This window comes from Falco punctatus, assembly GCF_963210335.1.
Source record: "Falco punctatus genome assembly, chromosome: 6".
NCBI lineage: Eukaryota > Metazoa > Chordata > Aves > Falconiformes > Falconidae > Falco > Falco punctatus.
Window position 1 is genome coordinate 10137621 of NC_137585.1, and position 23180 is coordinate 10160800.

The 23180-nt window shown below is 42.4% G+C and overlaps 1 protein-coding gene across 6 annotated transcripts in view; it reads left to right on the forward strand.

Annotated features, from left to right (window-relative positions):
- The first annotated feature begins 1887 nt into the window (after positions 1–1887).
- LOC308065366 (very long chain fatty acid elongase 4-like) overlaps positions 1888–23180 on the forward strand; it is a 38278-nt gene continuing 16985 nt past the window's right edge. For all 6 annotated transcript variants that reach the window (XM_080391246.1, XM_080391245.1, XM_080391242.1 and 3 more), the window contains exon 1: positions 1888–22698. The gene's annotated coding sequence lies outside the window, so the exon portion shown is untranslated. The remainder of the gene's footprint in view (positions 22699–23180) is intronic.

The window sequence follows — 23180 nt, forward strand, 5'->3', positions numbered from 1 at the left end:
TTTCTGTCTCTTGACCAGTCTTGCTGAAATCCAGGGGAGTGTTGGTGTAAACAGGTATGGGCTGGGGAAATGTGTTGCTGGTAACTTCTGGAGGTAAGCGTGATTATGAGAGGATGCAGTGAAGAAAAGCCAGCACAGAGGAGAGAAACTCCCTGCTTTTAAGCACTGTTACGCTGTGTCTCAGACATGTTCTTGTTGACCCCATCATGCAGTTCTTCTAGAAAAGCAGCTGCATAACGCTGTCATGCACACAGATTGCCTCTGACTCTGCTCTCAGGGCTGTCTATAGCCTTCTCCTCCCTGGGTCTGGCGTTCTGATCCTGGGCTTGTTCCAGCCAATGCCTTCCACCTGCATTGTACTCTGTTGTCAGTGATTCCCCCATCATGTTACAATCTGCTGGAATAATTTGCACCACCTAAGCAAGAGCATAGAGCTAATCCTTAGGGCAGAGGACAGGCACTCACAAAGAATATGAGAATAACTAGAGTTAAAAGTTCCTCAAGGAAATAAAGGGCAGAAAGCTTGTGTGATACGTTGCTCAGACAATGGTTTCTAGGAGAAGGGAGGAAGTGAAAGAGGTAGTTGTGTGACCTTGCTTGCTTTGGCGTACTGGACCTAACAGTTGAGGGTTAGCTTCAGTCTTTAAGAGTCAAGACCCTGGAGGTCTGTTGTATTCACTAGTTATCATGTCATGTCAGCCAGTCGTGGAAGCTAGGGGCTTGAGGCTGTGCATGTGAAAATAGGTGTCTGATTCTCTCCACTGTCCTTTTGCAGCCTTCAATATCCACGCAAACTTGTGTGTCAAGTCTTTCTTTGTGTTCTGAATTCATCCTGCCTTCATGGTCAGCCCCAGGGAGGCTATTCAGTACTGAGTCTAATTATCCCCAAAACTGACTTCCATCTACTTGGAACAGCCCAGCTTTAATGTGCTTGCACAGGTTATCCTCTTTGCCAGCAAACAAGCTTTACTGTTTGAGCGCTGCACTCGCCAAGTGGCACTTGATTAGCATTTTCACTCCTGCTTCATCAGTTTGTTGCTTCCCGCATAATCTGTTCCTTGCTCAGCACAGAGATGGGCTGCCCAGGAAGGCTGAAGTGCCACTGTGAATACACTCATGTGCTGCATGGAGGAGCACTGGAGCTGACAGAATGAATAATTCAGTTGGGCATAGCAACCATTCAAAGTACTCTTTGCCTCCTGTGCGCCTACTGACTTTCAGTCATCCCTGTACTACTCTTGAAAGAAGCTGTGGGGCCCCTGCCGTACCAGTACCAGTGAATCAAGCCGTCCAGTTCATCCTCTGTATTTTTTTCCAGTTTTCTCAAACCACAGTGGATTTTCATGATTGAAAGTTAGGTTTTAATGCTGGACTTAATCCTTAAATAATAAGGTTGGACACTTCTGTAGGGTCTTACTTCCAGGAAGGATGGTCAGGCACTCTGAAGACAGCAAAACCATGATGATTTTTGTTGTTAGCAAGAATACAAATAATAATTTATTATAGTTACTCCACACTTGCCATCTCAGAAAGAATCTGGGAGTTACTGGATGAGACATAGAAATACCATGCAAAGTTGTACTTGTAGGAGATAGGCATGAACTGTATGAAAGTCAGCCTGTTCTATACAGGGATAGTTTTGCCTAGGCTGTGAAATATTATTGAAACAGAAATGGAACAATCCGGTTAGGTCATGCAATGAGATATGTGATTTATGAGGGTAAAGCCAACTCAACATCATCCTAATGACATACTATTAAATACACATTACTAAATGTGATCAGTCCAGGAGCACACTGCCTGAGAGCTGGTGTTCCTATCTAATTTTGTGGTTTCTTCTCATTTTCAAACACACTGCATAGCCATAGAAAAAGAGTAGAAGCACTATTTTGGAAGGTTACTCTTCTGGCTACAAGTAAAGGTATACAATTCACAGAAGGCTGACTTTTGCATAGCACCTTTATTTTGACCACCTAAGCAAAGAATGATTGATGGTTTTAAGTTAATACAGCATATATAAGCAACGGCAGCCAAAGAGCCGACGTGTTCGCTTCTGTTTCCGCTGCCACAGGGAAACTGACCTCTGACTGCAGCATGGGTGGTGGCAATATCTTAAACACTCACAGCTAATATAATGGCATCACCGTGGACCAAAAACATAGCCAAGCACAAGCACAGCGGTGCTTAAGACTTGCCATCCGGTAGCAAGGAAGAGAAACGGTGTAAGGCTTCCTGTACTTAATCTACCCAAGTTACTGTAACATGACCTTTCTCATGCTAATTAAGCTGAGTCAATGTCAGGTGTGACATGAATAATTCTCGAACACAGAAAAAAGACATAAACATATATACAGAGTTCTGAAACCTTAAATTGCTTTCCCTGATGCAGAGAATGTCAGTCCCCTAAGGAAAATGCCGCCAAACCGTGCTGGATTCCTGTCAAAGTGGCAGCTGATGGCCATTCTGGGAGTATGACTGCCGATGGTTCAGCACCTGGTAGCTTGGCCTGTTCTGTTTCTGCAGGGTTCAGGCAGCAGTTCAAGTTGGACTCTCAGCAGAGCTCATTCCAGGGACTAAAGCGTGGAAAGCCCCTTGCATATAACATACCTTTGACACCCCAAACTTCTCTTTCCTCTTGAAAGTTGGAAGGTGTTCTGTGCCTCACTTTCAACATACAAGGAGATGGCGCTTTCCTGTGGTGCTAAGGTTTTGCTCCAAAGACCGCAAAGTTCTTCCATGCTGTTTTGATGGGAATCACATGAGAACATCGCATAGATATTTTGCTTATAATTGTGGCTTATGGTTTCTGTCCTTATGTGGTTTCTGTCCTTACGAACAACAGCCAGCAAGAGGAATGAGCAAGTGGTTTATTGATATTGGAATGTGTTTCTCTGTGTTTGTGACCATGCAAAATCCAAGGGGTGTGCAGCACTCTGCATCCAAGCAGGGTGATATCTGGTTATGCTTCAGGTGATGCCTGGAGTGCAGGAGAATTTGTGAGGCGTGTCACAACATCTTAGAAAGCACTCTTGAACCTGCAAAGAGGACCTGTTCCATTACAAAGTCAACTGAAGTTTCTAGGAATTATATAATCACGTGAAGGGAGGCCAGGGTTAAATTACCAAGTCAATAGACATAATTTGGAGGAATGCAACTCAGAGGCGAAAACAGATAGCGGTACCAGTGTGAACCAGAGTTCATCTGAATTACTGGGTACTATATGTAGAATTAACTGTGCTTTATGCAGAGCAGTTGAATGGACTGGCAGCCAGCAATCTCTTGTAGAAGTGGAGTAGGCAGAAGGCTGTGTGTTGAGGTCTAAAGGAGGGCAATAAGTTTTAGTCTGTAGGGACAAAGTATCATACAGGTTGAGTTGTGGGGCTGAGTCCTGGAGAGACATTCAGGAAAGAGAGCTACTGCTTTCTACAGCAGAACTGGCTTGTGACTTCTACTGCACCACAAGTACCACATCAGTGTCCTAAAGTGCTCCATTAGGAGGAAAAGGTGCCTTGGTGAAAAGATGCAGTGGTGGTGGGATTAGTATGATGCTACTGGGGGAGATATGCAGGTTGTGTAAATACTGTTGGTATCGGTAGACCTCCATTCACTTCTTGTCATCGTCAAACAGACTCACTCCATCCATGTTCTTTCTTCATACCCTGCTCCTGGTCATGCATGGAGAGTCAAACAGCTTGGTCCATGCCACCATATTCTATGACTGCGGAGGGGGAGGCAGTTTGTCTCTCATTAGTATTCTGCTGTTTGAAAACATGAAGCAGAGAGGGAAATTTAATTTAAACACAATGTTTTGGGGTTACATTCTCTGATGGTGCAAATCAACACAGCCTGAATGAATTCAGTTAGCTGTGCTGACCATGAAGTTACAAACATTGGTAAATCTCTTGCCGCAAGTTCTATGCCAGCATGCAGAAGATTTAAAAAGAGCAATTCTTTTTTTTACAGTTTTTCATAGACAGCATTCAAAGAAATTCTAAAAATGTCTTTGGGCCAAAGTTCTTGAACCAAATATCAGCTGCACTGAAAACTTCTGCTGGCCTGCATCTCAGAGCAACCCTTACTGTGTGCACTAGGCTGTCATATTCAAAGGAATATTTTCACACTAAAAATCCCCTTAGCTTAGATTAACAAATGACAAATAAACTGCTCCAAGTTCTGCAGGATATCCCAGTGTGAGGACATATGGGGACTCTCGTTTTTTCTTAGGGGAAATCCTGTCACCTTCTATGCGTAAGAAATTGCAACAGAAGGATCCATATGGATTCACAAAGGAAATGTTTCCTGTGCATTTGAGATGGCAACAACAGACAGGATTCCCTCTCAGCACATGAATGTTCTCTGCAAGTGCATAGAAGTGCCAGAAGGTCTTGGTCTCTGGTGTCTTGTTGTTTTTTGGTGTGGGTTTGTTGTTGTTGTTGTTGGTTTTTTTTTTTTTTCTTGAGGGATGACTTAATTTTAGTTTGCAAGTGCAGCAAAGCAAGTCTCTTGCCAATCGCTGACAGTCAGGAACTCAGGAAAACTGGATGTGATTTACAGTCATTTCCCACAAGAAATCGAGGGCCAGCATAATCGGGGTCAAAGCACCTTTCACAGTAACAGCCAGTCTTTCTTTTGTAGATCCTCATGCCTAGCTCACTAGAGTAGCTTCAGGTAATGCTGTTAATAGAAAAAGGTTTTAGACCAACTAAGCCAAGTGCCAGAAACCCCATAATAGTAAAAGGTCTGAAAGGAAAGAAAGTAGTCTTTTCTGTGCTACTTTTCCTTCCATTATTCCCCAAAAAGTAAGATAGGAAAGATAAGAAATGACTGCTCTTCATTCTGCTGTTACTTAAGTATCCTCATCTGAATTTTATAGTTGACCACAACGCAACAGCAAATATCAACGTGAATGACAGCACAAAGGCAGCTGTACATTAGATACTCAGGTCTATATTTCAGGAGAAAGGTTCCTAGGGAGTTAAACAAGGCTTTATCCTTCATTTTCCCAGTTACCTGTCTCAGCAATAGCAGTAAATGCAGCATATCCTCTGGCCTTATGTGATTTTTAGACTAGCTATTAGGAAGCATTTCTTTACCAAGAGGGTGCTCTCAAACACTGGAACAGGCTTCCTAGAGAGGTGGTCAATGCCCCAAGCCTGTCCGTGTTTAAGTGGCATTTGGACAGTGCCCTGAATAATATGCTCTAAATTGGTCAGCCCTGAAGTGGTCAGACAGACTAGATGATCGTAGGTCACTTCCAACTGAAACCTATTCTAGTCTAGTCTAGTCTATTATATTCATTTTTGCTGTTATTGTCTCCTCTCTGAATCTGGATAGCAGGGGAAAAGGGAATGAAAGTCCCAAAGGGCACAGCTGTTCATTGAGGCTGTAGGTAGCAGATTTCAAGTGAAATGGATGCCAGAGCAGTCCACACATGCCAAGATGTTAAGGAAGTGCAGATCAGGAGCAAAGCGCATTAACAGCACTGCAGAGGCTGCTTACCCAGCATCTGCCTGCTTTGAATCTGGCTCGAATCAAATACATGAGCCTGTGGCTTCTCACAAGTTCTAAATCCAGCATTTTGAAGGCCCTGTAGGAACTTAAGGAACTTGCTTCTCCTCCCCTCCTGCCCTCCCCCCACCCCCAAGCCTTTCGCCTCTATGACTTTGCTGTGTGGGCTGGGAGCGGGATGCTGGGAGCAGGATGCTGAATCTCTGCTACCCACTCTGCTCCCTTGCAATGGGAAGAGGCAGGGTACCACTGTAGCAGAGTACTGTCACTGCTCCGTGCAGGCTTCCACTTCCACAAAAGCCATAAGCTGTGTTTGCATGCAGGGAACCTCTGTTTTACATGCTTTTTTCTGCCCAATAGCTGTACATCTTCCGAGTGTGTGCGCTGAACAGAAAGCTGGTAGAAGCAGAACCTCCATCAGCTTAGGAAGAATTGTTCCTTAGTTATATCCATAAGCTAAGAAATTGAAATGAGGGGGAAAAATTGAAACTTGTCAGTATTTCAAGCGTACATATGTTTTACTGCATGGATTCCTGTTATTAAATAACACTGTGTATGTATGTAATAAGAGTGAGTATATTTGCATGTGTATTTCTTTTTCCCACCAGTCTCACCATATTTCCCTTGCCAGGCAGGTGAATGATCATACTTTGCACTAAAATTATCAGTGTCATAGCAAAACATGCATTGGACAGATATTTTTTCATCACTGTACATGATGTTCCTGAAAGACTCGATGCTTTGCATAACTACAATATGATGTGGGAAATTCTTTTCATACAGAAGGCAGAGGTTGCTTGTGTTTTTAACACAGTAGCTGTGCGGTCTATTTTATTTCCCCAATAATTTGCTAATTTAGGATTACAAACATTTGGTGATTTCCTGGCTTGCAACATTTGAGCACTGACTCCTTTTATATCCTGCATACACTTTGCTCATCTGCAGGCTTTCTGTCCTGCTTGTTGACAGGTGGCTTTCACTCCAGTCAAGGTCTGAGAATCTCCAAGGATGCTGATTCCACCATAAGTCTAGAAGTACTGTTCCAGCACTGCACCACTTTCACTGTGATTTTCCTGTCCTTATATCTACTCAGCATATCCTCTGCTGCAAGTTCTGAGCAGTCAACACAGAATAAGCAGAATATTTTGGCTAGGGATTTGTGAATCTGAAATACTGCTATGGGTCTGCTGGAATAGTTTCATTTTGCAAAATCTGAAATACCTTATGTGTACTTGGATCTTTTCTAATGTGTGGAATACTTTGAAAAGATGTTAATTTTAAATAAAATTTGAAGCTCACAGTCATCCTAAAATTATGGAAACTTTTTCACTTAGGCAAATGTTGTTTTAACGATTTTTAAAATTTCTGAGGATTTTTCATATAAAATCAGCCAAGCCAACCTTCTACTTTTTACAGTTTGGTATTTCAGTATGTTGGGTTTGGTTTTGGGTTTTTTTTGTGTTTTTTTTTTTTTTTTTTTTTTTTTTCAAAAAAAGGATGTCTTAGTCAAAACATACCTCATTGTATCAGTTCAGGAGCCCATGGAAGTGCCTGCACAATCAGGTACAGACAAATCTAGTGCTAACTGTGCACTGGTAAGACATGAGTTAGCTTTGATCCAAACCCACTAGAGAAGATCTGGGCTCCACAGAAAAACTTGCTGAGATGTAGATAGTTACATCAGCCCTTCTAGAAACAAACTCTCTTCTTTTATGCTTTCTGTCTAGATTTATTCTGCATAACTATGAACTGTAATTCAAGGAGTTAGTGACTCTTTGTCCCTCTGTGGCTTCTGAAGGAAGATAAGCATCTGCAAAGGGCAACTCAAGACCTCCTCTGAACTGGTTTCCCACCACAGGTGTCTGCCACCCTGTGATGACTACTCAAAGATCTTAGCTTGATCCAACTGTTAATTTAAATGCTTTACAGAGGTGGCAAAAATCCATTGCAACAAATAAGGCTCGAGTTCCGAAAAGGCAACTCCCTCTGGCCTATTGCGGGTGTTTTCATCATCTGTGTTTAGATCCTAATGTAGAAGCCATTCCTAAAATCAACGTTAAGGACTTGGTTTGCTATACAGAGATTGAGGAATGAGGGGACATCACCAGAGTACAAATGCTTAAACTAGAATTTTCCAGCAAGACAGTATGAGCACCTTCCCTCCCAAAGAAGGTGGACGGAAGCAGAGAAGGTGATACTTCTGCATCTTTCACTGGTGTTCTGAGCTTGCTTATTTAGAGGATACTGGTGTGGATATCCATCCCCTGTGAGAAGGCAAGGGCTTTCCAGAACTGCTAAAGCAAGCTCATTGCAGAGTTGGTGGTGAAAATGAAATTTAGGATGGCAGGTTTCATCCCTGGTCCTGGTTGCCAGGCTGTTCTCACCCCCCTTTCACCTGATGGCTCCCCATGATCTTTCAGTGCCATGTAGGGAAGGGAACAATTTGCAACTGAGATGCACTGAGGTGTTCCGCCTCCATTGCCAGAAGGCTTAGTTTTGCTTTTTATTAATTACAGGAGTTGAGTGACTGCTTAAAATGCAACAGCATGGCACCGGTGTCCTGTGAAACATATGGGCCCAGGAGAAAGGTCTGACCTGAGCCTCAGCTGGTGTCCCCTGACGTCAGGCCAACTACACCTGTTTAGAGCAGCTGAGGGAGTTAGTCTCATGCGTGCAAAGCTAAGCTGTTTGCCTAAAGGGCAGCCTCAGCAAGGCTGAAGGGCTTGTTTGAAGGCAAAATAATGATTCTGTATTTCCCACATATTTTTTGTAATATTTGCATCAGCTTACTGATGTAGTCTTGAGAAAGGGAGAAAGCAAGCCTTCTGTGATGACTCCAGTGGTGCATGTATTTATTCTTTAGCACCACCACCCCCCAGGAAGGGGATACTGGCTTCCTATGGTGGGAATTTCTTGGAGTTAGAAACTGATTAGCTTCCCAGGATCACCAAGTCCTCTGACTCTTCTGCATTGTCAGAACAAGTAAGTGCATAAGTGTGCCAGGGACACCAAGACTTGGATAGTCTCTGTTCCCTGGAGTTACTGCACCAGATTTACAGCTGGGGAAAGGCAGCATAATTCATTTGAATCTTCAGCCCTGAGGATTTGTTTATCAGCTCTTCAATATGCCAATATGCCACATTTCAATATGAAAATTCATCATGTTACAATGCTAACTAGAATGACGTTTAATTTTAGAAGACACCTCCTTTCTGTGTGTAGGAAGATGGGTTTTGCTGTGTGCTGAAGCACACAATAAGGCTGTTATCGAACATTCCTGTGCTGGTGTGAATTAGAAGCAGAACAGTTTTAAAATCAGTAAAGCTGCACCCACTTAGAACCAGTCTGCTTTCAAAGTCTTTACAGGGGCATTTTGCATATATTGTTTCAAGTGACCAAGTGGGTACTGTGGGTCGTCTCTCCTGGGACATCTCCACATCAGTTTATATCTGCTGAGAACCTGACTTTGAACGCGTGTTCTACCAAGCGTGTCAGATTTGCTACGCTGTTTTGCAGTAAATGCCGAAAGGCTCGTACAGTGCCTGGAGCAATGCGTAATAACAGGACTTGGATACACCAGCAACCAAGCAGAAAAGATCACTTTCTGGGGAAGAAATGTGAGGGAAGTCATTCACAGGGAGGAGGAAGACTTTTTGGATCACTTCTAAGGGGAGGGAGGGAAAGGGGAAGGAAGGGAAGAACGGCACATGAAGCTCCCCTCCTTACAGGAGCTGTGCAAAAGCTAGTGCAGAGGAGGATGAGTCACCTTCAGGCTTTGGCTTGGGTGGCAAGGGAGGCGCTTCCACCTCCCAAACTCCCCCTCTTTTTCCTTTATCACTGCCTTCTGCTCTTAGACTGTGGTGACCCTTGATTCTCTGCTCAGAGAGGGATGGTGGCAGTGCCACACGTGTGGGCAGAGTGGAGCAGGGAAGCCCAGCACTGCTATGGGGATCTCAAAGTCATGCCTTTTCACTGTGCCTTCAGTCAGCTGTTAGAGGACTGGCCTAGGGGCTGCGGGTAAGTCTGACTCTTCCATGTTTTATGTCGTCATTTACGCCCACAGAAGTGGGGGAGGAAGCGCCAGCAAATCAAAGCTGCTCCATTTCTTTACACTAGACTTCGCTTGCTTTGCATTATGTTCCACAGAGAGAAATTACTGCGCAGAGCCCTGAGCGGAGATCTTCAGACCAGGGTGGTTTTGGTATGGCTGTGGATATATGAGACCGGACGCAGCGAAAGGGACGTCTCTCGCCTTATTTGAACTATCTAATACTTAGGTGTAAAGTCTGAGTTAGTTGTCTAGGATGTCTCTTTTTTTTTAGTAAAAAAGCTAGGCACTGCCAACAGGTGATTCATGCCGCCCTGTGGTAGATCTAGCAGATAGGCATGGTGACTCACCCTAATAACACTAGTATGCCTCCACTGGCGGTGGGTTTGCTGAAGACATCTAACTTCCGCATGGGTAAACTTAGGTGAGATGAATGCTATCTCAGGAAGCAATTTCTGCTGCCATCTCTCACCTTCCTCTGGAAACACTTCCAGTGAGATGCGTGCAATGACTTGTGAAGGAATGTGCCCTTCAGTATGAAGCAGGAGCTCTGAAATGAGTATCGTGAAATGTCAGTAGCTCTGCCCATGTACTTATGACCAGCTTGTAAGGGAGTAGCTGTCAGACCTGGAGTGGCAGCCTGGAGGATGTCAGGAGCAGAAACCCACCAGTCTGAGTGCTCAGTTTGTTTTCACCCACAGAAATTCAGTTACAGACCGAGATCTCACTGGTTCCTTTGAAATCCACAGAAAAGTTTTATTTATACCCGAGGAAAATTTTGCCCTTTCAGAGCAAAGCAGAGTGATCAAACGGCCAAACCAACGTGAAAAACAAAAACAACCTCCAAACATTGTAAACAGCATTATTGTTTTGGAAATATGTGATTATGGCTGTTATGACTCTTATGACTATTTTAGAAGAAAAAAAGATTTTTCTGATAGCATTAAGTATAGCCTTCATGCATAGGTAAGGTACTTTTTTCAGACTACCCAAACCAGGGAAGCTGTCAGATGTGCTGTATCTTTAAATCAAATGCACAAGCATGCTAGATGTGAAGGTTGATCCCTAAATTTCTATTTATTCCAAACCTGAAACTAGCTGATCTGTTGTCTGTTCAATAGATCTGACCAATATTACAGAAGGGATCAGTCCATGAGTTTTTAGAGAGCTGAGGGAAGTTGCTCATGTGCACATAATAATCTGATCTGATTATTAAGGGTCCTTTCTTATGATTGTATTAAAAAAATGAGTAGTTGCTTATTTGAACTTGTTCTGTCACTAGCAGAGAGTTGTCTTCAGAAGTTGAAATTAAATATGTAGAAACTTCTTTAAAAATACTATGCAGATTTGTACTAATGGTACTGGTGTATTTTGCCGAATACACAGCACATTACGGGCCTCTAGTGGTAGAAATAAATACATATATATTAAGATCTATCCCTGTAACATTTCCTGATGGTACTTATTCCAGTCTTAATAAATTGTGTAATGCTTTCTGTTTATAGATTTGGCCTGCTAGTTTGCTCACTTGAGGGAAATTGAAATTCTGCAGAGGTCGGGGATGTCAGTGACGATTTTCTGTTAATTTGAAAACCACGATGAGAAAGTAAACTAGGTTAAAAAAAAGTACACGGTGTATATATATAGCACTAGTCTTGCTCAATTTCAAGGGCTACTTGCAGTAGCCAGAAGAGGCAGAATGCAAGCCCTCGCCGTGAGTCTGACAGGTTGCAAACTTGCCACAGCATGTATGCCGAGGCTCAAGCCTCACCACTGCTTTGTCTGCCAAATCAGTGTGTGCACAGGACCCCACCAGTACAGCTCAAAGCCTGGCCATTGCCTGGGTAGTATCACCTCCCTGAAAACCTCACAGTGTTAGTTGTCCAGCAGCACACTCCTTTCAGTCCTTGTAAAGGAGCACACCATCCTGCCAGGCTCATCTGGTAGCTTTTAATGCTTTATTTGCCCAGCACAAATTTATTTGTCTTGCACAAAGTACAAGACAAAGACTAATCAACTCCCACAGGGTTGTTTGGTGGTTTGTTTTGGGATTTTTTGAGAACTACAAATTTTCATTAATATTAAGAATTATACTTTCAAACATAGCTTCATTTCTGAGATAAACATGATGTGAATTTGTACCTCCCAAGGCTGGACTTCTGTACCATTTCCACTACCTTCTTTCTTCTCAAGCTTGTGTTCAAAAGAAGCCGAGAACTGCAGGTGAAGAGCAGAAAGAGATGATTTGGAGGATGTGAAGGTAATGATTCCTGTATTTTGCATAGTATTAAGTGGAAAGTGATAATGAAACCCAAAGAGGAATGGGGCTGTGGGGGAAAGTTATGTCTGCTTGGTAGAACAGAGAGAGGAATAACTGCATATATTAAACAGTGATGGTAACAAGGCCAGTGGTTGTTACACAGTGTCTCTAAATGGAAGGATCTCAAAATACTGCATAAATGTTAGTGAGCTAGTAAGGCTCATGGGTGGCCTGTAAGGAAGTTATCCCTTTTTTGGGGGGATATATATATTTTATCCCCTACTTTGCAAGAGTGATAGCAGTGAAAGGGTAAGTGTGGCTTACACAGGGATAATTGAGAACTGTGGGCTGTAGTGGACTGGACTGACATGGTATAACCAGGATTTAGGATCTCCAAATGGTAGTGCATGCCTCAATCTCAGTATTTTACTACATTTTTAAGGGGATTAATGGTTTATTAAATATTGTTGACAGGAGTACTATATGTAAATACGTGAGGAGTGTCAGAACTGATTAAATCACAGAATGGTTTGGTTGGAAGGGACCTTCAAAGATCATCTAGTCCAACCCCCAATTTAGATAAATTATTCCACTCTTTTTTTTTTTTTCTACTTAGGTACTCTTGATTGGGCAATGGGATTCATCACTAGTCACTGCATTTTAGTGAAGAGTAAGCAAATTTAAGAGGCTTCAGACAAGAACAACAGAAATGCTATATATTTAGGGAATAAAGAGCTGGGGAGGAAAGCATAAGCAGACTGGAAAAGGCCATTCTGGAAGACAGGTGACTGAAAGTATGTGTAATCAGAATCTACATCAAAATCTCTGTGGCCATGGAAGAAGTGATGGCAGAAGAGGGTAAAATTCTGTTGAGGCAGACATTCAAGTCAGAACATCATATTTGGAAGTGAATGTGTAAGATGCACATTTCTTTGGGTCCTCTTATCTCCGCTTGTCCGGTAGGGGAGGAAGTATCTGCATTGCTGAAATTTGTCAGATATAGGAAAAAAGAACCTGCTCACCCTTTCATACACTCATTTATTTATTGCTTTCTTTTGGCTTTCCTTGTTACACTCGTCTATCCTGTCCAGGTGATGGGTGAGTTGTACCATTTTGGTACAAATAGCACCAACAGCTCTCAAACATTCCCACTTGTAATCCAGAGGGAAAATCTAGCAATGTGCAGCCGCAAGCTTGGAAGCAATCACTTTTTCTATTACCTGTATTCACACACCCGCTTGTAGCTATGTTTGAAGAAAAGAAGTTCAATGTCTTTAGTTGCTGCCCAGTGAGATGAAATCCAGTGACGTACTGGAAATCACATCCAGTTCATGAAATTTTGTGGGAAAAGGGAGAAGTCCTACCAAACAAGTGAGTAGTACCCAGTTATGACAAAAAACTTCCTTCATTTAGCCCAATAGCCCAGTTGCAGGGCATTCTGTCGTTATTGCTAAGCCAGCCCACACCACCTTTTAAATCACATTGGGTTTTGACACAGATGCAGCTGTTTAATGTTCCCAAGCACAGAAGAAGAGCCTGTGATGTCTGAGACATGAATAAAGGCTCATGGCTACATGGCAAAAAAAAAAAACGTTTGGCTAATAAAGTAACTGTCATCAGTCCCTAGTCCACAACTTCTTCTGGTATCTTCTGACAGATAATATGGCTGATTTCCAGGTAGCTCACGGGGAAGGAATGTTTGCTTAAGATCTACATAATATCTCTGATAATCCATTTAACCGATGTGTAAGGGACCCAACAGAAGTGGTTCCCTGATACTGCTGAGGGATGGGTTATTATATTAATGTAGGACCACAACCGGTGTATCCCCTTCATGACTAATCACTGCCTCTCATGGGGGTGGAAACTTTCTTGCCTCCCCTCCGCTGCTGAGAGAATTCTCTTGCAGTACCACCGGCTTCCCAGAATCTGACTGCAAGCATGGAGATGTTACATTAGGCACATAACTCATCACCTTTTGCTGTGGCAGTTGTTGTTTGGCCAAGCCATTACTCCTGGTGAACAGGGCTGGGCAGATGAGGCTGTGAAATCCCAAAGGGAATCTCTTTGTAAGTGGGGCTGGAGGGACCTACTGATGAATTATGTGGAGGGCAATTATGGCACTGCACACACCAGCCTGATGACTACTTATGCTGGCAACATGCTTTCACTTATTAGAGTCCTAAATGCATACTTTTGGATATACTCTTGCAGGGAGCAGCAGGAACCCTTTAAATCTGTGGTTCTACCTTACCTAGTTAGTATACATGTAGAGCTATCAACCTGGGGCTCGGCACATTATTCTAATTTGAGTGCAAATCTTTTTGGTTTTAAGGAAGCCTGTGAACATTTTTTTTTTTTTTTTTCAGAAACAGGTCCTTTTTCTTCTATCTACTTTCTTTATACCATTAGTTTGGGCATCGCTAGCTATACAGTCATTATATCATGTTATAACTGTTTAAATCTCCTTATGACAGAAAGTCATTTGGAAGGCTTCCTTGATACGTTAGATGTGAAGGGAACAAGCTATACACCATCCATTTTTTTAGCAAACAAATGAGACAGAGGTATGTGATCTGCATACTCAGAAGTAGTCTTTCTTTCCAATGTCAGTGTCTGCCTTGTTACTGCATTGTATCTCCTGTGGCAGAGATCAGCATTTTCCTCTCAGCAGGGTAGTGTGTTGACTTCCAGTTAGGAGTATGCACTATCAGTAAGAGTATTTTTCCTATACTGGTATATAGAAGATTGTGTCCCAAAGCACTGGAGGACAACAAGGACAACAAAATTGCAAGCCCAGGAGCATGTACAATCCTGAATGGAGCAGTTCCAAATTTCTTACAGCAGTTAAGATAGGAAAGAAAGCTGAAGTGTATGGCAGCTTCAAGTATACTGAGCTACCAAAGCAGGATTACTAGTCCACATCATCACTCAGGATTTGGCCTATAGCCTGTAAATACGACAAGACCTATGACTATAGGCTAGGTTAACTTTCCCTAGTATGTAATGCTAAGTAATGCTCTTGTAGGGGAATGGAAAGCAGTGGGTTTCCCATTGCTGCATAGTGCAGCAGCAGGAGAGCGAAATCCTGCATGTTACTCAGGCTAATTTGTTGTCACCTTTATGAGGACCGTACTAGCCAGCAACAACAGTGATATTAATGATGCTTCTCATGAACATATTGTGTTTTATCTGAAGATCTCCAAGCATATGTAAACAGTAATTAAGCTTCATAACACCTCAGGGAGTTACAAAGGATTCACGTCACTCACTTTTAAGATGCAGCTCTGCAGCTGTTTGACTGCATATGGCCTTGCTAGTTATTGACTGGCCTAAGGAATCTGCCAGAACTGGAGTCACAGCTGCATCATTTTTCTCCAATAAATGGAGGGGGGTTAGCATTTTTTTCCCCACAGTGATCATCCACACTGTTTTCATTGCTGTAGTAGTGGTATATAAAATCTACTCAAAGTCCTCCCCAGTAAGGAAGTTGCCACTCTTACAGTTTGAAGGAAGGTATGTTGCCTCAGTAAAGTTTTCACATCACTATGCCTTTTGTTGTGAGCTATATTAACTCAAGGCGAAGTCTTCTATTTCACAAAGGCCATGCACAGATAGAGATTAAGGATGAGCCATAACAAAACCGAATCTTTTTTGCTCTTGTATATGTAAGGCAATTTCAGGAAGGTGTGTGCTGTTTTCCAAAGAGTAATTGCATCAAAAGGATAGATCAGAACGTTATGTACTACCTATTGGCTACACAATCTACTGTTAGAAGTTGGAAAGTCAAATTGTTAATTTTCTGGCTCCTGTAAATATCTGCTCTATTTGGCTTCCAGATCACTGGGAGCAGGTGTAACAGATCATTAAAGGAGAAAAGAAGATTTTGCATCCTCAATTTTTATTGCTACTATAAGTACTTTGGAAGTCACTGCATAGGGAATTGAACCCTGCAGAGCTTGCAATCTGCAAGTTAGACAGTCAAGTGCTTTGCAGGCATGGGCAGGATAAAGGTAGGAATAGGAAAAAGGGGAATAGAAATTAAAATGGTAAGGGTTAGGGAGACTACCTGGTTTGGCAGTTACTTGTTGACCACTACATGCTAGTGATTTGCAGCATAATTAGAGCAAAAGATTTGAAGATGAGAAGGAATGAGACAATGACCATACTCATTTCTATGGGGAGGTTTCTCCAGGTGTAGAGCTGAAACAGAAAGGGGTGAAAGCATGGCAGCATCACAGAGAGATTTAAATAAGACTAATCCGATGTACACGTCTTTGCAGAGGGAAGATGATATGGGTATCTTTCAGGTGAACAAGAAGAGGAAAAGATGTCTTAGACATTCAGAATCCCCATGAGACTGATAGATGTTGGTGTGGTAATTCAGAGCATCTGATTTCAAAACCAGAGTACACATTATTTGCTTTTAGTGACAGCATTTCAATTGCAAGAGCATCCTCTTTCCTGTAGTGGGAACCCTGGTCATTTCTAAGTGGTCTGCACAAAATATATGCACCATTTATATCTCTCTTCAGCCTCTGAAGTAGCATCTAGTATGACTGACATGTTTGATCAGCTAGGTGCATATAGTGGAGGAATATCAGAAGGCAGGGTACACGCAGGAAAAAAAAATCCCTTCTCCAACAGCAATGGATGTTCAGTGACAAGTACTGTTATGTACTTTCCCTTCGATAGGAACAGCTGGTCAGAATTAATTTCTCAGTTCAGTGCTGTTGGTGGTTTTGTGTGGGAGTGAAATGGAAGAGGAAAATTCTCAAAAGAACTGAAACATTGAAATATTGCAAAGAGAGAGGTTTTTAAAGGTTTTGTATTCCCTTGATGGGAATACAAGAGACAGGGGTCATCATTCCAGATCAGACAACCACAGCACTGTAGCCTTATTACGTGGATACTACGCTACTGCAGCAGCAATTAAATGTATGTTCTGTCCATGGCTCGTGCATGTTGTAAATGCTGTGACATCTGGTTTTGGAGACTCACATGCTGCTTATAGCACAGGCTTTGAGCAAGCTAGTTCATTCCATGTGCTTTGTAGGTATCTGGGACTGGAACAATATTCCTGGCATCCCTTGGTTTGGGATTCCTCCCTCCAATTTTATTTCTCTGATTGAGAGTTCATCATCAGTGACTCTTTCTATAGCAAATTCAGAGGGAGGGGCAAGTCCAGACAGCCCTTTCTAAGACTGACAACTTATGGCAGATAAGGAGGTTACTAGAGGATCCTGTTTCTCTGTGCAACTGTTCCTGGGTCTTGGAGTCTCCAGTTCAGAACTGGGCATATAAAGCTAGGTGAGATGATTCCCAACCTGATGTCTAAATAAAAGCTCATCAGCTCCACCTTTTCTTTCTTGTGGCTTCTCACTTCTGGCCAAGACTGTAGCATAAAAACCTTGTTTCTATCACCATCCCTAAAGGCTGCAAGGGCTTTTATGAGGCTGTTATTACTTGATTGGTCAAGATATAATTTTGAGCTCATTTCTGGGAGGTTTTTGAATGACATTTGGGATCAGCATTAAGTCACTTCTCTTTACGAGTCACAATAAACTCTGAAACAATACTGATTCAAGACATGATGAATAGTCAGTAGATTTTGAGATGAATGTCAAAGGTTTCTGAGTTTTCTAGGCCTAGAATTTGATTGGGAATGTGTTTCTGGAGGGCTGTTTCTGGCTCCTACAACCAAGACTGCGGCTTAGTCACAAAAGTACATAATGAGATTCTTACCTCAAAAAACTGGTCAAGTAAGTAGGCAAGACTGACAAACGGTGGGTATAGAAGCAAAGAGGACTCATTTCACATGCTGATACATAGGTATCTAGTGCCACTGGAGATGCTTTAAGATAGCTCTGATATCCATGTGGAGCTCACAGATACGGCACAGAACCTGCAGGGATCCTTTGCCTACTGGAGCAGCAGGAGGTCAGGTAAGATGCCTTAGGGCACCCTGAATGTCCCTATGTGTGGGCAGCTGAATCCGTCTGGACAGCTCCCTACATATAATAGAAGCAAAATTAGATGTAGACATGTAAAATTTAGGTGTCTTCTAAGATGATTCCCACCTAAAATCACTTGCCCAAGGTCACAATAATGGCCTTGGAGCCAGAAGCAGAACCCTTGTCTTGCACCCAAATGGGTGAATTATAGCTGACATGGCTGTATGCTTAACTGCAGGTCACCTTCACCACACTCCTGTGAGATAAGCAACTTTTCCTTCAATTTTACAGATTTGGGAAGTGAGGCACAGAGAGGTTGAATGACTTTCCTGGGACCACAGAGTATACTTCATATATTGTATGCAGAATAATTAAGCTGAAAAATCTGTGCTGGTAAAATTAAAATTCTGGTTTTCAACACCATAATTTACACAAGAGCTGCTGTAACCTTCCAGTCCTATGCATAGAGGTAGGCTGTTCAGTACCTCTGCCAAAACCTTGCTTCTTGTAGTCTGTGCTAAACCTTCCGAGGTCTGTGCAATTGGTTGCATGGTGTATAAGTGAGGCAATCAAGAAACAGAATCCCTGTGCCAGCAGGAGCTTCTTCCTTCAACTGCTTCACTGTGCATCTTAAGAGATTCTGTTTGCTCTAAATAGATATGAGTTTGGATTTTTTCATGCGCAAGAGCTTCGTGGACTAGACCTAAAATATACTGAAAAATCTGGTTAGATTTTCAAAGTGTTTAATGATGGTTGATTGTCACCTGAAATCACTGTATTTCTGCAGAAACATATGTGAGCTGGTAATTGCATATTAGCAAAACAGAGTCATTCAATTATTATTCGTAGGAAATTCTATTGCTGTAAAAACATCTATTATTATGTTACCCATTGTTGAGAGAGTACTCATAAAACCAGCTGTTATTTATTTCTGTTGTTAGCAATTCAAAGCTGATGTTATTGTTAAAGAGCATGAAGTAAGGGAGATTACATGAACCTCTTTCAACAAACATATTCATGAAGATGCCATTTCAGAAGTTCAGAGCTTTCTTTGGAGGACTGTCTTTCCAAGGAGCAAGGTAGTGCTTCATCTGCTGGTAGTATTGAGAATATGATCCTGTCCTTGAACTTCTCATGATTTAGGTATACTTGTTTAAACCTTGTTTAGCAGGAATGCAGATGAATAAGATGAATATGAGCTGAATAAGAAATTTGGGGTTTTTCACCTTTCTTCTTGTGCTGTGGCATCCACAGCTCTGACATTTGCGTCTTATTGAAGCCTTTCTCCAGCTCCAGGACCCTCCATGCCAGATGAAGCTGATCAGGAAAGGGCCACCTGAGCTGTATGCTGCAAACTAGTGGTGCACATCTTCCTTTGGACTTCATCTCTGGTCAGGTGGCATAAGTTTCATACATAAATTACAAGTTATTTAAAATATCTGCATATAAAACACTGCATATGAATATCTGTATGCATAAAACACTTGAGAGGTTTGGTTCAGTTAAATTGCTTATGAAGTTCATTTGATGTGATTCAGGTTTTCCAAGGGCCAGGTATATGCAACTTCTAAAAGGCATCTGGCCACCTCGGATCTTTAAGTGCTTGCTGGTAGTTAAGGTTGTGGGGCCTTACTGGTTAGATATTCTTTGACCCAGCTTGAAATTCCTGCTGCTATTATTTGGTGTTTTGTTGATTTGGTGATACCATTTGAAGGTGTGTTCTGCTGCAGAAGAGATCTTGTCTTTCAGTGCTTTCACTGTCACCCCATGTATCCCTGCAGTTTAAAAGCTGATAAAGAAAGTAGTTTTGCTTGATTGGTAAGCTTAGTAATTTTTTTTTCAGGCAGATTTGTTGTTGCTTATTGGTGTTGTATGAGCATGGCTTATACCTTTGTCACACTGGAATTCAGCATAAATGTGGTACCATATCTGAGACTTTCCTGCCCTGTAGGACTTGCCCTGGATTCAGTGGATAACTGAAATAAGAACCTACTAATGGTTTAAAGATCAGAAAAGAAAAAGTTAAGTATTAAATTTTATGTAACAGCTTGATTAAGAGCAAGAAGCTGTTCTCATTTTTCAAGCAATTTTATCTATAGTAAAAGAAACTTTCTAGGTGGGTAAGCAATTTTGATCTAAGTGAATTATTTAAACTGATCACAGCTACAAAGAACATTGCTACAAGAGATGAGGTTAGAACTCATTAGATTTTGGACTTCAGATATGTGCCACAGTACATCTCTTTCGTATGGAATGTAGGTAGGAAAAGCAAAGCACAGAGACCTGCCAGATCTGATAAGCCTCTGCTGTGGTGTTGAGAGCATCATTATAACATAGCCTGGATATCCAGATGAAGCTGCTCCTCATCTTTCTCAAGTATTGAAACAGGTCTGTTTTGTTAGTTTGTGCTTTTAGTATAGTTTTGTTTGGAAGCAACAGCAGAGGACCAAATAACAAGACCTGCATCGTTCAGAAGCTCTCAGAACTGGTTTACTGTTGGTATTTGTTATTGATAATGATTTTATGGCAAAAACCCATGTTGTATGCAGGAGATGTCCAGTTTTTAAATTAGAATATGCAATCATTTAGATCTCTAATTGACTTGTCAAGCTGTCACATATTGTACATAACTGAGTTGCGTATTACTACGGCTGTAATCCATGTTCCTGCAATACCCTTTTTTCTTGACAAGTCATTGAACGAAAAATGCCAATTCACTTTGGCATTCAGAGCTTCCCTAATACTATTTCAGTGAAGGAGCCATATTTTTTTTCTACTGAGTGTTTGCTGAAACTGAAAGCCCCAACAGCTTTTGTGTGTGGTCCCCACAGAACTGCCCTCACAGTTGTACTGACATCCATCAAAGCACACCCATTCCCAGAGTGTAAAAGTACCATGTTACTGATGTCATCTCTCCATCTGCCAGCCGTGCTAGTGAACACCTGCAACAGTACCACTGGGAACACTTCAGGAACAGGGCAGGTTTCAAAAAATGAAATATGCCTCATGGTTGTTTTTTTTAAATTTCAATTTACATGAACAACAAAATACTTTGTCCCAAATGAAATGTGTTTGTGAAAAATTAACTTCAGCTGATTATTTTTCATCAGGGTAAAAAAGTTTGATGGAAAATTTTGTGCCTATAATTCTGAATATTAAACATCAATATAAATATCTCAACAAATACTACTTAAAGTTACCAGATGGAAGTAATAAAATACATTCCCATCTACACATAATAGACAGATAGAAAGGGCTGGTCTGATTTATTATCTCCAGTGATTCACACAGATAAATCACCAAACCTTTTTAAGGACTTGGGCACCAAAACTTTTGAAATGAAACCTGTTGGATAATGAGTAACTAAAAACTTTGAGAAAGGGCTTTTTTAGGAAATCTGCAAAAAATGGTATGTAAAGTTCACTATCATTGTCTCCCTGAACTTGAATCTGCTGGATTCATCCAGCATCCTGGATCAACAAAATATCCCCCAATATGATACCAAAGGTCAGTCAAACCTTCTCCTAAACTGGGTTGACCTTCTGACCCTCCCACCCCCAAAACGCAAAGCCTGCACCCTAAATCACCTTCTCCAAAAGTATCTGTTTAATTTCTTTCATCGTTTCCCCACATGATGGAAACACCAGCAGCATCAACAGTGACGTGTTTCAATGAAAAACTGCCACCACATAGTATGTCTAATTATCCTGCTTTCGAAAGCTAATCTTTGCTGTTTTCCCCTTCAGAAGTGCTTGTGATATATATGGTGACAGACACAATGCAGTGGTACAAGCTATGATGCTACCCTCTTTTTCCAGAGTTCTGCTAATAACTGTGCCCACTGGGAAAAAAAGAGGGCGTAGCTGCCCCCCAGGTGCAGGTACACCTCAGATGACCAAGCAGAACGCCATCGCTTGGCTTTGCGTTGTTTCTTGGTGGGATGGGGCCAGGGTGCTGGTTCTGCATTGGTACCCACACATGGGACTGAATCACATGCACTGCAATTTCTGACTGGAGCCACTGCTGGCTAAGGCTCTGCATGTGTTTCCTTGATATGGTTGGTGGAGGTCACAGAGGGGGAACCTTTGTATCACTGTGAAACTCCTCAATTTTTTTTTCATATATCTTTAAAAACAGTAAAAGTGACTCCCACAGGGACAGAGACTGGATATGAGGGGGTGACTCCATCTGAGTTTGCTCTGCCTTCCCTGAGTGAGTGGGTGGGCGGGTGTTCCCACTGTTCTTTGCTCCCTCATTTTATGGTTTGGACATATTTTGAGCACACAAAAATCTCATTGACAGCCCATTGTGATGGGCTGAAGGAGTGTTCCAAACAGATTGTTTTCCAGGGTCTTTCCCTGGCATGATTCCTCACCTTTGACTGTTTGCAAAGCTGTTGTAACATGTCCTAAAGAAACCTGCAGAAGAAATGCTGGGCTGGTTCCTACTTGGCCAGGCTCCCAAGGGTGACACTACAGGTCAGTGGTTCTCTCCTGTGGAATCCCAGTCCTCTTCCGCATTCATTTTCCTCCTCTTTGTAGTCCCCTAATCTGATAAATCATGTGGGGAGAGGCAAGAGCAGGAGGGGGAGGAGTATGTGATGTAACCTCCTCTCTGGCAAAGTTACGGAACAACACCACGCCAGGGTGCCTGCAGCTCGCGGTGGTTTTGTGATGGGTACCACTGGGAGGCTATGAATCGTGCTTAAGAGGCGTGAAGATCTACCACATCTGCATGAGACCCAGCAGGTGATGTACTCACCTCTCTTGCGGAGAAGAAAGCCGAGAACAACACCTGCTTAATGGCACACACTCTCGCAGCTTCTTGTTTTGCTGCCTGCCACGTGTGCCCACAGTGAGAGGAGCGGCGGCTGCGTGCTGAGGACACCCCTGAAGAAAGGGAGGCACAAAGCCAGCTGCACTGCTGGGGTAAGTCTGATCATGCCTCCTGGGTTTGCCCGTCCACCACAGGCTGTCGGTTCAGGGGAAGCAAAGGCAGTGGAGTGAGCTGGAATGGGTGTGGATTGTCTGAGGGCATGTAACCGCGTGAAATCCCTGCTGGATTGACTCTGAGCCAGCTGATAATCACCGACTAATCTCTCTGCTGGCAGATTCTGCCCAGATTATGAGGGCGTGGGGGTGTCTGTGTCAGGTTGTGTGTGAGCGGTGCTTGTGCTGAGGGTCTTGGGTATGTGTCAGAGAAACACACCAAAAAGGAGTTTGACTGCAATGATTGACAGCAGGAGAGAAATTTGTGCAAGTATGCTTCTGTCACCAGGCTGTGAGGTCTGCAGACAGGGAGGTGTAGCTACAGCAAGTCATGTTGCTTGGTATGTTTCTCCAGAGTACATCTGTATACAGCTGGGACACAGCAAAGCCTTGTTAATTTTAATACGTTTTATCCAGATGTG